General features: G+C 39.2%; 1 protein-coding gene across 6 annotated transcripts in view; it reads left to right on the top strand.

The window, feature by feature from the left end:
* Nucleotides 1-12,888, top strand: part of tenm4 (teneurin transmembrane protein 4) — a 156,918-nt gene that overhangs the window by 20,644 nt on the left and 123,386 nt on the right. The window lies entirely within an intron of this gene.

Genomic DNA, 12,888 nt, shown 5'->3' with positions numbered 1-12,888 from the left:
CAAGTCTCCTCTTTTGAACCTTGATGCTCGACACTTTCTTTAGTCGTAAGGTAAAATTGTATTCATCGTCGGTGTGCTAAGAGTATGCTTTTTGAGAACAGTTAAAATGAATATGTTAAACTGGTAAGAGTCTTGGTAGATTTTGACTCAATTAACATAAAGGTCAGTTTTCCTGTCCTTCATTGGCATTTTTCTGAAGCAGTCATTATATTAACTTTTCCAAAACCCTGTTGAATTTACTTGAGACTTGATTTACAAGAATCAAATAAGATTGTTTGGATTTAATTTGAAAATGTTTCTTACTGATTAAATGCAAAACATAATTTAGAATAAAAATCTTTTAAGCATTTATAATTTGTATTTTATGGAAAAGTCATTGGAAGACCTTGTTTTTTATATATTTAATTGTTATTTAATCATGCTTCATTTGGTTTTCTACACTTGAGTTGTAATTTGAAACAGGCCAAAAGTATTGTGGATTTGATGATCTTTTTTTTTCTTCTTTTTTTTATGTGAACTGTATTTTTGTTTTGACATGGCTAGAGACTTGGTCTCAGTGGCTGCATTAAGCCTGCAGTTATTACACTTTCAAACAAGTCAATTTTAATGGTACATTCTTCCCACTTAACTCCTCACAAATTGGATGTGGTCTTGAGTGACAGTCTTCTTTCATTAATGGCTGGATTCCTGACAAGCTAGGTCAAGGATTGCAGCATTTTGAGAGACATGCCCACAGGAATGCTTCTGTCGAGCAGTTTTCATCTTTTGATAAATGTAATGTCATGCATCCTGAAAACAGAGGAGGAACTGACATGGCTTGTATTTCTATTTTAATTCAGTAGTATTTGCGGCGACTGATAGACACACTTTCCCATCATATATCCATCCAGTTGAGTCAGAAGACAGACTGGACCAAAGAAAAAGCAATGAGTAGATAATTAGGACAAACTATGTGTTGTGAAAACAGACAACTTCCTTCCCTCTGGCGTACCCAAGTGGTATTACTGTTGGTCCCACTTTTCCTCAGGGTCTACCAGCTACCAACAATAATTAAAACAATAAGTTTTATGAAAATAAAGTACATACATTAATTAGAATAGAAAGTCTTTTGTCAACACTTAACATGGTGAGTTCTTAAATTCAGAGATAATCAACAAGAAAGATGTTAGTTGAAGACATAAAGTGCACACAATGTAACAGCAGCCTTGCTTGACTGTTGACTGATCGCTCTCATTTTGTGCATGAAGCAATGTCTTAAATGAGAATTTTTGCAATGCGGATACCACCAACATTATGCATATCTTTTCAGTAAGGTTTTATCATTCAGATTTCATAGTTGTATGCTTTTCAGGTTTCATGCTTTCTCACTTATAAAAATTTCATTGTGGCTCTAGAGGTCTAGTTTCTTCTTGGTTCAGGAAAAATATGCAGAGAAAGATGAAGCTTGGGGGAAGAAATGTTGCTGCTATTGTAATAGCAGGGAGATAAAGTAGAAGGGGATTATTAGTTATGTAGTCCAAACCCATTTTAGCCTATGAGAAAATAGGCATTGTTAACCTGATGTAGTCTTTTTGCTAAGGGTGAATGTCAACTTGAAGAGTGTCTATCACATCTCAGCCAGCGCCAAAAGAATGGAGAGAATTTATGAGCCTCTCTCTTATCTGTATTTGCCTTTTGTGATGAGTGAGCACTGGTCAAAAATTGCCTGGTGCTGTGTGCCACACTGTCACGGTGTCACAGTGCTGGTTGGGTGCCAGAGATACCAAGAAGATACAGGCTGCACGAATGGCATTTTGAATTCTCTACTAAATATCCCCTGCTATCAGTGACAGGCATCAACAGAGTATGCTTTTAATGGCCGTAGAGACACATCTCAGAGGAATTCCCAAACAGGTGACACGGGGAGCGCTGCGGGTGGCTTCTGAGCATACTGTCATTTCGTAGTATTTTCTGTTTGCACAGATTTTCTGTCACGGAACGACATTACTACTCCAACATAAATAATGTGTTAAAAAAGCATTTCTTAACCATCTATCCTAAAAATGTAATAGTAGTAGTAATAGCAGTAGTAGTGTGTGTCTTGCATGGATACCTAGCTACATTTTTTGTGTCTTCCCAATAACTTATCAGATGGAAGAGCAGCTTTCTCTCAGCCTATGTTGTTAGCATACACCAAACAAGTATTCCAGCTCTGAAAGCAGTTTACCCCTGTATCCATTTGGTTAATAGATCCATTAAGCTGCATGGCGTGAGTGGAGTGCTGCTGCTGTGTGGAGCGCAGGATGACGTGTTAATTCTGGGTAATTTATTACCCTGGGTGTCGCTGGGCAAGGAGCTCCTGACAGATCCTGTCTCACTGGGATCGTCCTCAGCCAGGCTTCCATGGGCATCGCCAGTGACTCCAGCATGCAGTGCTCACATCCGCTGATGCAAGTATGATGTAAAACCCTTAGTGCAGGAAAACAACAGTGAGTAGAGGATGCACATAGTGTGGCATTATATCAGACTGGCAGTCTTTGAAGGTAGGAGGCTAAAAGCACACCTGTAGAGAGGGAGATGGTAATCAAATTTCCCCCTCAGTGTTATGGGCACTTGCTGGCTCTCATATGGTTTTTATTTATGGAAGTATCCTTTTCTGTCTAGGGCCGGGCCCTGATTAGATCATGGATGCTGATTGTGGCCTAGAGCTGTGGTGATCAATCCTAATTTACTTGGAGAATTAAATTTATATATAGGAGGATGCAGTGCCCTGCCCTGATAGATGAAAGGGCATTTCCCTCTTATGCATCAACAATCAAGATGACAGAAAAAAACGACACAACACATATCTTTGATTCTGTTTTGTTGTTTTTTCATAGCATGCAACATGAGGCTTTCACCAGGGAATAAAAGCTGCATTAAAGGCTGATAGTAGATCAACAGAAAAAAATAAATAAATTGCACTGACGTTCGTGCATAAGGGTTTTTACAAGCCTCAGCACTGTCTAATGTTCAGCCATTGGGATCAGAAAGTGCAGACCTCCGGTGCCTTAGAGGCAGAGGATGGGGATTGTGCAGGTCAACACAGCGGTGCCAAGCTACCCGTCAGCCATTTCATGTCATAATCAGTTAGGGGCAAATCAGCATACACCAACTCTCAGTGCCCGAGGAAAATCCTCTCAGGAGCCTTGTCTGCACTGTAGCACTAAGAAGGATGGCATAAAGAATTTTCCTATGTGCTCTATTAAAGAGAGATTTTTTTAACGTGATTTTGTGATGCTCTGTTTTCAGCTTTGGAAAGCAAGCTCTGTGTGTTTACAGTAGGCCACTGCAGCAGCCACGCCTTCTACACATAGCATCTTTACAGCCAGTGCTGTCATCCAGGCGATGATGAAGCTACAGAGTGATTAGCCCCACCCAGAGGCTGCTGAGATGGGAGATGTGGGAGGTGTGTGGTTGTCAAAGCAGAGCTTGCGGAGATGACTCAGTTAGGCACTTAGAGTAAGATCATTACCATGCAGGAACCCTTCGCCTGGCTTTGCTGTGTGTGCTGATTTTTTACTGTTGATATTGAACAACCGCTGGTTTTATTGTCTCTAACAGCACAGTTGTGCTCGCTGCTTGTTGTGCATCAGGTTAGCACATGGTTCTCATGTTCATATCTTCTTAAGCTAATTCATTTTGCAAAGCCCAGCCAACAATAGATCTTATATTATTTTTGTCGTGAGGAAACCTAATTAGTCTAGTTTATGTGACTGTTTGATGTTTTGACTTCAAATGAATACAGGTGGGGGTACCACCACATGCCCTCCGTCACTTGGAAACCGATTTATTCCCACATAGCTGATTTGAACTCGCCATATAGTCATGGTGTCTTCTTCTTTTGGTTTTGTTGTTAAATAGCCGTTAGCATGTTTGGGAAGAATACATGTACCATTACACCTCTAATATTGTGCTGTTTCCTGCATCTTAGTTCATTCACATGATGGACAACAGCAAAACCAATGCTATTCATTTGCAGGTTAGGTTAGAAATTATATTTCATTGTGAACTCAACAGCTAGATACTATATGATGAGATATACACAGAATTGCCAAGTGTCTCAGGAAGATCCAGCCGTATATAAGAATTTAAAGGTTAAAGAAAATGACAAGTTCTCTCCTGAGGTAGTAACTCCTGCTGGTGACAGTGGTGATACTGTAGGTGATTGGAAGACTTTGCTAACACTGTGATCTTTATAGTGCACTTCCTTATTCTGTGCATCCATGAGTTACATAAAATGAGGAAATATCAGGACCCCCATTGTGAGTGGATTGTAATTGGTACCCAGCAGTATGACAGCACTTTCTCACAGTCTTTTTGAGGCGAGTTCTTTCACTCAGGCTGCTTCTTTTAAAGCAAAGCAGTGGCCATTTATGGCCCTTTCAAAGAGGGGGATTTCAAACCAGGCAGCTTACTGGTGGGATCCATAAGTCCTTTAGAGTGGTCTTACTTTGAAGAAAAGATTGTATCGGGTGATCTGATGACAAGTGGGACATTCATATCCAATATGATGTGCTGTACGTTGTGTACTGTGAATACAGACCTCATCTGTAGTCATTTCTTTCTGGCATACAGAAATGGAAGTGATTTACATGGCTATTTGCATATTGGACAGGAAAGTGAAATTCAAACACAAGTGGTCACTTGAGACACATTTGAGACAAATTCTGGTGCTGTGAGTCAGCTGAAATCAGGCTCAACTCAGTCTAGACACAGTCAGGAGTTAATGTACTGTTTCTGTTCTATTTGGTGAAACTTTCTTCATCTGCTTCTTCGCCATCTACTTTATTGCATATTTTCCATGTGGTCCTGTGTGCCAGACATTGATTGGCAACCATCTCTATTTGGATAAGTCCACGATGTATTTCCGTGTATCTTTGAACAGATGTGTGTTTACAAAATATGAAATGTATTTATTGCAACAGATTTAGTGGGATTTTACACTCACATCACCGTGTTACACTACTGAACATAATTCATGCACCGCGTTTGGATCCAGTAAGCTGCCGGATCATTAGTGGCATTAAGGTGTGATAACATCAGTGACTCATTTAGTAAATATTGTGCTTTCTAAGAAATTATATATATTTTTACTACATGAATACAATGTCAATAGCATGGGAGTAACCTGCTTTCATTTCTGTACCTTTATTACTCTTCAGAGTCCTTTAAATTACCTATGCAGCCTACTCTCATGGTTGAATGGAAAACTAATAAAGTGCTGGGGAAAAAAACAATAAGCATTAGCTTTCACCTCATTTTGCATCCAGTTAAGTGGTGACATTAATTGCACAAAAACTTGTGAGGCCAATACAAAACAGGTCTTTACAGTAGCACCAGTTCTTTTATAATTAGACCAAGGCAAATGACATTTGATAAAGCTATTGGTATATTAAGCTCTACAAAGGTAAAGGCCTTTTCTGAGATGCTAAGCCAAATGGAAGTGACTTATTAAATTAAGATACCATGAGCTTCAAAGACCTAGGAATCACAGTTGGGGGGATTTTGGGGGGGATTTGTTGGAGAAGTATTTGTTCAAAATTATAATAAAAGTGAAAGAAACAGAAGAAAGATGTCTGGACAAAAGGATTTTGTGGTTTGGATTTCGATGAACAATGAAATAACTACCTGTTACTTCTAATTATAATATGTAAGGTTGTCCCAAAAACAATTTTGGGGGCTTCAAAGCTTTGGTGAGAATTTGCCACAAATCTTCGAAGCTTTGAGCGAAGGTGGTGTGTGCATGCATTCCTTAAACTTGCGGTCATTACTAACTAACAGCATGTACTTTGCTATAAGTGTAGCGTAATTATGAGGCTAATGAGCGACGAGGACAGGAGGGCAGACATTGGCCACTGTCCATTCCTTCCCTGCCTCCAAAGTCTCAAAAGTCAACTTGACGAGGGAGCAAGTGTTGAGCTGTTGGGATGGTCGAGCTCGTGCTTGTGTATGCAGAGCAGAAATGCTCCCATGTGAGAATGGTTTCTGCTCACAGATACTGTTCTGTGTGCATGAATCACATGTACATGCCTGTTTTTTTATGTGGTTTTTGAGACTAATTAAACGCCATAGATGAACTCCATTTCTAGCTCTATCTCTTACTCAGACGTTTGCCACTTTTACGATGCAGCCCGAAGCATTTGGATACAGATCTGGCCGTTGATTACCATGACAACGGTAGAAGCTTCAAAGCATTTGGGTTAGCCCTAATAATGTGAAACCGCAAGTGTACAAACAGGTTTGATTACAGTAAGACAGTAATGTTTATTCGACCAAATCCAAAATGTAATTGTTCTCAAGTTCAGTTCCTAAGTTGATCTACGATCGAACTGCAAATTTGCTCAGAATTGACAGGAACTGGGTGCATAATTATCAACTCTGAGTAAATTAGAGTATTAATCAATTGTGTCTACTGAACTGTGTTCAGATGGAGAAGTCATACATTTAGAAAGTTACTCAGCTGTTACTAGACTATGTTGCCAAATAGCAGAGGACCTCCAATAAGCTGAAAGAAGACTACAGGAGTCTCTGGTCCAACCATTGGTAGACGACATCGAGGCATGCTACTGTAGCTGATCTTGGAGCAGAAATCAACATGCAGTATGTGAAAGAGTGGGAATCAAATCTACATGCTCTCATGGCATTGGCTCTTAATAATGATTACATTTCCTTACCCTTATCACTGCAAATTCTGAGGGTTATATCAAGAAAAAAAAAAGGTTTGCACCTACCTTTAGTTTTTACTAGTGATAAACATAGTTTTGTTTTATCAAGTCTCTAGAGTTATGTTTATGACTGTGCAATGTCTGGAATTAAAAGGATCTTTGTTTGTTGACCTTTCCCTTTTGAGAGTTTTCAAAGGGACCATGTGTTATGTGGAAAGTAGTTCTAATTTAAAGTGTTGACAGCAAGGCCTGTCGATTATTCACATTAACTTTGCTTCTTGAAACAGGTTTCTGTTAATTTCTTTTAATGTAATTTTACAATCCTGTGAGCACCAGAAATTAATTTCCATTCACCTCAATTATATTAGGGTTAGTGTTTGAAATCTCAAGGCAGAAAGCTCAAAGCTGGGAGCGCGAAACAGACACAATCTACATGCAGTAGGAAAATGTGTTTTTGCAATTCTGGAGAACCAATCTTCAAGGCTAGGGACCAGCATGTAAAACATTTTTGTTCAGAGCATCATTTATTTGCAGCATGTTGGTCTATTAGACCTTCCTCAGGCTACAGCTGCAAACCATTTGTAACAGTAAGTTTGACAGTAGCAGGTTTACAGTAAGTTGATTATTGCTTAGCTGGTAATAAGTTTGGTTTCACTGCAGGCCAAACTATACATCAAACTCAGGTCGAGCTTTCAGGATAATGAGCGTTAATCGCAGACTAATGAGAGACAGGTCACTACCAGTGTGACCTCTGCACTCACCAGCGATGCTTGGGAACAGAAGCACTTCAGCCTAGTGAAGAGGTCCTCTTTTAAACCTGTGAGAATTTCACATTTATGTGTTGTCTCAGTTGTCAAGCAGGACGATAGAGAACCTTACGAGTCCAGATAACTTATTTCCTGTCATTCAGTTTAGGATAATTAACTTTGAATCATCCCTCACATGTTAGCCTTCAGCAACACCTGTACTGCAGTGGCAAGCCAGCAAAACACACAAATATATTTTTTGTGGTTCAGCAGCAATATTGATAATGGATAAGTGAACATTTTGGCCTGCTAACATTTTGCTGTATTTGGCCAAGGTCAGGGGCGTACATCAATGTAGAAAGTGATTGTAAATAGACTGCTTCTCTCAGTTATTTACAAGGCTGGTTTAAAGGCATTATTCCATCGCCTGCTCGCTCCGTCAGGACTGAACCTTGAATTGCTTAGAGTGATTAGTAGCAGGGAGCGTGCTGCAGCAGCTGTCCCAGGCTACTTTTGTTTATGTTAAAGCTTTTACGCACTCTGTTTCATTCGCTGGCGGGGCTCGCTTTTGATCCCGGGAGGAGGCGGCTGCTGAGATGCCCCCCTACTACCGTGCCCCCTCCCCTCCCCAGCTTGCATTAGCACTACAGAATTCAGGTCTGTTTGGCAAACCATTCAGCCCCCACCACCACATCCACCCAAGTCTTTTTTCCTCTATTGAAAGCACACCTTTCTTTTGACTGAGGAGGGTTTTCTATAGAGCCAAGGCATGTGAAAGATTTCCAGAATAGTAGTAAGTGGTGCCTGTATAGAGCTTTCCTTGCTCTCAATGGACCTTGTAGACAATGTTCTTGATATCTGCCCAAATTTCCTCTCTCTGTTGCTCTACAGGTTTAGCCTTTGTGTATATGTTTGTCTGCAGTGTTGTAACTAACTGTCACTAATCCGTTGACTACGTGATCAGGTTAGATAATAAAAAAACTATTTTTATTTTTTTTTCACTTAATGTTTTTTGTAGAATATATGTTTACAATAATTGGTAGAGATGCATGTAATTGAAGTTCTTTTGAGCCCAAATTATAAATTGTGATTTGGGTTAACAGTCAACAATAAGCATATGATAGTCAAACATTGACTATTACATGCTTATTAACATTGCTCATACATCAAAATGTTAGTTCCGGCCCCTTGAATTGAAAAGCTATAGTCCTCCAAAAAATCTGTAGCTCATGCTCTGTATATCAACAGCCATTTGTCTAAAAATGTCATCACTAATCAGGAACACATTATGTCTCAATCTTAGTGATAGTAATTAGTAATAATAGTAAGTAATTAAGTGATTTCACAGACAAGTAATCTGTAATCATCCTACATTATACTCCAAGGGATTTGTCAAACATTGTTCATGTGTGTTACTTTGTCTGTTTTCTGTGTTTCCTGGAAATGTTCGTTAGCATTTAGTCTCGGATTCTGCATGGAAAATCTACGACATGTAAAGAGCAGCAAGCGGTTAATTATCATGGAAAGCAGGGTTGTGTGCAGAGTGAAGGCTAGATTTATATGCAGCAGCACTGAATAGCAATTCTCAGCACACTGCTAATTGTTTGATGGATAGTACAGAGCCATTTGCATTTATATTGTACCCCAAACGCCTCCCACGTATTTAGATCCCATATTTAACCAACTCCTGACACTGGAGCAATGGTCACAACGATCTGCCCAGCAAAAAACTCAACTAGTGTTTTAACAGGGGCTTCTGTAATTGGTCGTTCACGCTGCGGGTGGTTTGTTTTATGGGTTGGTTTGACAGGTTTTGTGCGGAGGCTACCATCGCATCGAGGAACTCCTCTGAAGCTGCAAGACTTCAGCATGTTCACATTTTTACAGCTTTAGTTTACATCAATAAAAATGTCTTTCATTGCAAGTTGAATTCATTTGGTTTTTGCCCCTTTGGTCAAACATGCTCTGGGAGCATGTTTTTCCAGCACTTTCTGATATTTTATTGAGTTAATCTGGAAAAAGAACGGTATTGATTGATGATTAAAATAACCACTTTTTGCAGCACAAAAAAAAAAAAGCCAAATTTGGGGTCTTGTTAATGCTTTCAGGGTGTGTTTAAGAGCAGTGCCACTGTTTAACTGGCAGTATGCAAAGCTCTGTAGTGACAAAGATTATAAAATTTGTAATGCAAAATTTTAGTGACTAAAATTCAGGGAAATAGTGGCAAGGGTTGAAAATAACCAGAACCCTTAAATAGATGGACATAGCTGGCCAGAATGAGTGTTAAAAAATTATCCAAATGTCTGAGGTGGTTGCTTACCTTTTGACACTGGCAGCATTTCACGCAGAGGTTCTGCATGAAAGGTTTTAATCTTTGATCATAGGCGATGAAATCATCCACACAGCATTAAAAATGAACTGTTAATACCAGAGAGACGATCACCTCTGCTACTGATCATTTGACTCGCGTGTGTTATGGTTTTCTGGATATGCTGTACATCCCCTTTCTCAAATGTCAATTGAAACCATTTTTGAACAACTTTTTCTTGAGCAGCTGAAATTGTAATGAACACATCTGTGAGGACCTATTCAGAACTTTTATTGGCTGATCGTAATTTGTTCTGTGCACCATAGAAGTGCAGAATAGATCAGAGGAGAATTTATGCAATGGCCAACCTTCCTCCGGTGACAATCAGTCACAACTTCACACTTCCAGGGTTGTTTTAGGAGAAGAAAAAAAGTCTGTACTCACTCCCTCCACATATACACTCCACGCATGCGACAAGCATCATATGCAACATCACTGTATCTGATAATTGACTGTTAATTCACAAAGGTCACTGTTCATAGCTCCCTGCGACATCTCCCCTGCAGAACGACATTATTTCTCTGCTTCCAACAGCTATACATTTGCTTAACACCGACAGACACACCTAACTACCCTGGCCAATTGTAGACAATGCAATTGAAAAATGTAGAGTGTGCAATTGTTTCAACGGGGAAAACAGACCATCCAACATTTCTATTGTCTGTCCAGAGAGACCTCAATTGATTTTGGATCATTGCATAGATATGCAGTTAGCTTCTTTCTGGCACTGCTCAGGCTCTGGAGCTCAAGCCTAAGAAGGACTTTGTCTTTGAAATAAAAGCAGGTGATTATTATCTCTATTTCAGAGATTTCAATCCATGGCAGCCATTTTTCACTGGTCTTTTTAAATAACTTTCTGACTTTCTGTCTTTTTGAATGTACCCTCATTAACCTTCTCCTTCAGTGTTTCAAGAGTCTACTATCAGTCCCCTGTATCTTGCCATGAGATGATGATAATACTTTAAAAATAGTCGTCTTATCACTTCTTGCTTCTGTTTCTTTTTGGGCCCAAGTGTTGAGACATCTTTGTTAAATTCAACCTTCTGTTTATTATCTTCACGTACCAGTACGTTTAAATAATAAAGCAGTGGCATTTTCTTTGTTTTGGCTCCTTCTACCAGGATTTAGACGTAGACAGATGAACAAGAACAACAGCTTTGCTCTCTGGCGCTGAAACACCATGATAATGCCAGATGTAGCCTATTTACGAAGAAGAACGCTGTTTAGTTTTACAACATGTTTCGTGTGAAAATTCTGACAGCTGCAGTCGAAGTGGATACATTTTCCGGGGCCTACATTTGCATCCCATATCGTCTGTCATCGTGTATGGCCTGTTGCTTCTTTGAAAAACTCCTCTGGGTTTCCCATGGCCTCAAAGGTACATCTCATTGCATACCAGCCGATTAATAATGAGGAGCGAGGGCTTGTACAGAAGAGTGATGACTGAAGCATTGAGCCCAGCACTTTGGAAACAAAAACAATGCACTTTGCAGAACATTCTTGAATCTTTGGAAAGCTGCTCTCTTACATTTGCATAGCATCAAGGATCTTGAGCAAAAAGGTAAAAATTAGCAACCCATACAAGCTGCATCTGAAATCTTGGGAGCAGCTGAAGTGCTCTTGCTGTTTCAGAGTGGGAGCGTTTTCTTCCCCCCATGTGGCGGAGGTCCTGGTATTGAGGCCCCAAGTCATTAATCACTGGGATCTTTTCAGCTGTCAATACATACAAAAAGAAACCCCCAAACCCAACAATGGTGTCTTCAATAAAAGTTTTTTTTTTTTTTCTTCTTTTCGAATCGAGGGCAAATATAGTTCAGTAAGGATTATTGTTTACTGTTCTGTCCAGCACAAATCTCATTCAGTATTCATAAAGAGCTTATCTCGTGGAAAAATCCTTGTCTGAGCAACACAGGCATATTGTCAGTAAAAACTCTCAGATTTGCCAGGAGTAGTTTTTATCTCTTTACAAAGAGCTGCGCTCTCTAATGCAGTGACTTGCATCCCATTTTGGCTTATAGTAAAACACATTTTCAAGTGCGGGAGCATGTAGCATAGATCTGGAATCCTGCAGCATGAATGTTAATCCTGCAGCATGAATGATAAGGTTTCAGCTCATTATATATAATTATGGATATATCATCAACATATTGCATTTGGAGGAAGCAAGAAAATATATTGTATTGCTGCAATATCTTGCTCACTAATTGTCTGTTCAGTAATTGAGCCTTAAGTAAACAGCAACCAAGCCTTTAATCAAGTTTGTATCCACATTGACATTTGTTAATCCAACTCAATATCTTTAGACTAAGTGGTTGCTTCTAATGAGCTGTTTGCAAGACATCATCAATTTACTCCTATGTATATATATTATATCCTTTATAGTGTTTTTATAAAGTATTATTTTTTCTTTTTCTCATTTTTGCCGTCTGTTTTACCTTTTTATATGAAAACTCATAGCAAAACCAGAAATAATTATGTTGGAATACCTTAGAACTATTTTGAAGCATGTTCTTTATTTTATCCTTCAAGGCAAGAAAATAAAACACAGCACATAGCTTGATGCTAAAATTCCCTCTCTCTATTGATCTCATGCTCGGTGTGGGCTATATGACAGTTGGGGTTTTATGTTTCAGATTTTAATCATCTCTGCTGGTTCAGTGTAGTCCTAGATTTGTTTGGCTGCTCAGTTTTCAACCGGTGATGATTTGTAACTTATAAACAACACAATTCATGGAAGGACACCTGCCACTTTTACAGATGCCGGAGGCCCAGCATTTCTATACGGCACATAAAATAGAATATTTGTGGGAGACTTGCACCGTAAACTTTATAGGTGCAAGATTTGTTGTGCCGTATTTTATTAAACCTAATCCTGGTGGTTCTTCATGCTCTCCCTGTGTGTGCTGAGCCATGAATATTCTACTGTTTGGAAACATACATTTGCATTTTATTTATTTCCACAGTTGCTTGGTTATGTTTGTGTGTATGTGTGTTTGTGTGTGTATGTGTTTGGATAGATTCAGTGATTTCTACTTTCAAATGATCAGTGATATTGCTATCATTTACATTGTCGAAGATGATACCTCTT

This window comes from Pagrus pagrus (assembly GCF_965226575.1).
Source record: "Pagrus pagrus genome assembly, chromosome: 4".
NCBI lineage: Eukaryota > Metazoa > Chordata > Actinopteri > Spariformes > Sparidae > Pagrus > Pagrus pagrus.
This window is presented reverse-complemented; position numbering and strand designations above follow the sequence as displayed.